This window comes from Lepus europaeus, unplaced genomic scaffold (genome assembly GCF_033115175.1).
Source record: "Lepus europaeus isolate LE1 unplaced genomic scaffold, mLepTim1.pri SCAFFOLD_3_1, whole genome shotgun sequence".
Taxonomy (NCBI): Eukaryota; Metazoa; Chordata; class Mammalia; order Lagomorpha; family Leporidae; genus Lepus; species Lepus europaeus.
In genome coordinates, this window is record NW_026909276.1 from 14,916,699 (window position 1) to 14,919,753 (window position 3,055).

Here is a 3,055-nt window from a genome sequence, read left to right on the forward strand (position 1 = left end):
TGTAGGCCTTCCCCCCTTGCAGATCCCAAAGCTACCACCTATGTGTGTGTATCATCTTTCCTTTCACTCTGCCTTTCAACAAAATAAATAAATCTCTAAAATATCTCCCTTCAGGATCAAGATTCTGGGGGATATTACACTTTAGGAGGAAATGGATTGATTGTTGTTCAGAGTACTCAAAGCAGCTTCTTTATATCCCAGTTCTTTCTCTGTCCACACTGACATTTTTATAGCACTTATGACAGCATCAGTGTGAGTTTTCATTCATTTTCTCATATCTAGTGTGTGACCCATTAAAAAGCAGCATTCCTGATTGTGTGTCTTTTGCTGCTCCATCCCAAATACTTAGAATAGTGTCTAATGCCTGACATGTGAAGATCATTTGTTGAATGAACAAACTGAACTATTTACTAAATGTTAATGAAGGAGCTCATGTATAATGAGTCCGTTTATAAAATAAAGCCTAGACGACTATGAAATGTTTATATTGTATATAAAATATATATGAATTTGCAATCTGCCTTTGAACTCGGTCATAAGCATCAGCATCCTGGTCTCCTTAATTTGTTGTGGGCAGTAAGAAGACTTCTGCCTGCTCTGCTTAAAGGTCCCCATGGTTCTCAATGTTCAGAGAGCTTTTTTACTGGTGACCTTCCATGTCCACCTGGTTTCTCTTTGTACCAAGCCTGGACTTGAGGATTGTGATTGTGGCTATGGATCCCAGCTCAAAACTCAAAATGTACCCACTGAAATATTTTCTGATTTCCTTTTTGATTTTCTCTTCAAGCCAATGGCTGTTTGACACAGTGTAGATTGACATCCACATATGTGTGACTTTTCCCATTTTTCTGGAATTGATTTTTATTTTTATTCTATTAGAGTTATGAAAGACAATGATATGAATCCAATTTTCTAAAAATTGTTGATGCATATTTTCTGAATTAACTGATGATCCCACCTGGAGAATTTTTGACAGCTGTTAAGAACACATGTTCTGCTGCTGTCAGGTAGAATGCTCTCTGTGTAACTGTTAGGAAAAGTTGATTTACAATGTTGTTCAAATCTACCACTCTTGAAAGTGAAGTATTGATGTGCTACGTTTGTTCTATTGCTGTTTATCCCTTCAGAGTTCTCAACATTTGCTTATATTTTCTAGTGTTCTGAGGTTGGGTATACATGTTGTTCAACCTGGAAAAGTACACAGAGGAACACTCAAGAATATCAATAATAATATGGGAACAAAATAAGGAATTCAAAAAACACATAGAACAATGAAGAAGAATCAATAAATTTTCAAGATGTAGAAAATGGTGAATAAGGGCCGGGCCCTTCTGGGGGGCGGGGGCCACTGCCTTCCAGGCTCCTGAGCCGGCCCACGCCTTTGCAGCGTGCTCCATGCATCCGGAGCCCGCCTGCCCCAGAGCAGCCACAATCCCGAGCTTCCCCTCAGCAGCGGCAGTACCACTAGCGGCAGCTGCCGGAACCACCGCAGTGGGGATGGGGAGTCCCCAGGGTCCCCACTGCCGCCACTGCCAGCAGTCAGCTACCCGGACTTGATCGGCCAGGGTTACTCCGAGGTGATGAGCCTCAACGAACACTCGATGCAGGCGCTGTCCTGGCGTAAGCTCTACTTGAGCAGTGCCAAGCTCAAAGCCTCCAGCCGGACCTCGGCTCTGCTGTCTGGCTTAGCCATAGTGGCCATGGTGGAGGTGCAGCTGGACACTGAGCAGGACTATCCACCGGGGCTGCTCATCACCTTCAGTGCCTGCACCACGGTGCTGGTGGCCGTGCACCTGTTTGCACTCATGATCAGCACCTGCATCCTGCCCAACATCGAGGCTGTCAGCAACGTCGACAACCTCAACTCTGTCAATGAGTCGCTCCACGAGCACATGCATCGCCACATCGAGCTGGCCTGGGCCTTCTCCACCATCATCGGCACGCTGCTTTTCCTGGCCGAGGTCGTGCTGCTCTGCTGGGTCAAGTTCTTGCCCCTCAAGAAGCAGCCGGGGGCAGCCAAGCCCTACCAGCAAGCCCCCAGCTGGTGGTGCGGCCTCCAACAACAGCAGCAAGAGTGGCATCACCCTGGGCCAGGCAGCAGCCTTTGCATCCACCACCATCATGGTGCCCTTTGGCCTGGTCTTCATCGTCTTTGCTGTCCACTTTTACCACTCACTGGTCAGCCACAAGACAGACTGACAGTTCCAGGAGCTCAGTGAGCTGGCTGAGTTTGCCCACTTGCAGGACCAGATGGACCACAGAGGGGACCACTCCCTGATGCCCGGCAGCCACTATGCCTAAGCCCTTGTGGTCCAGAGCCCTTCCCCATGACCTTGTCCTGCCAAAGCCTCAAGGACAGCCTGTGCAGGGAGCTGGGCTTCATCGAGGGGCAGAGTGCGGAGGGAAGAGGCTTTTTGTAAAGGAGATTACTGCACTTTGAAACTTTCCTCCAAGTCAGAGTAAGCACTTCCTGTTCTTGCAGCTCCAGGTCAACCTCCTGGTTAGGAGGTGGTGGGGGCCCAGGTGGGGACAGACACCCTCTTTGTCCCTTCTCCTCCCCCATGCCAGTGCCTCCTGGATGCTTCCTGTCCTTTCTGTCTTGACTTCCCTCCCTGTTGTGCAGTGAGCGTGTGCAAGTGTGGACACATAAATATACTCACAAGGGAAAAAAGAAATGGTGAATTAAAAAAAAAACAAATAGAAAACTTCTACTCCAAAGAAACACAATAGAAAAAACATTTTGTTATGTAGAAATGGGATTGGACTTGCATGATCCTCAAACTCTGATGCTTTTCCCTGGCAAAAATCCATGTCTTCTACTGAGAGCATCATCCAATGATTTCTTCAGGGAGTGATCCATCCCACCTGTCAGTGCAAGTGGTAAGTGAGGTTAGAACTAGCTCCTGCTGCAGGGGCAAGGGTCATGCTTGTTCTTCCTCCTGTGGCATTGTTGGTGCATGAGGAGTTGGGGCTCAAGTGTGCACATTTTATGAGGGAATGCACAGGCCCCAGGATTTAGCCCTGGCTGTGGACACACTGGTCTCTCTGTTCAGCA

At 47.8% G+C, this 3,055-nt stretch overlaps 1 pseudogene; it reads left to right on the forward strand.

Moving 5' to 3' along the window:
* Positions 1-1,395: 1,395 nt before the first annotated feature.
* LOC133755282 (calcium release-activated calcium channel protein 1-like) lies at positions 1,396-2,482 on the forward strand (annotated as a pseudogene).
* Positions 2,483-3,055: the final 573 nt, after the last annotated feature.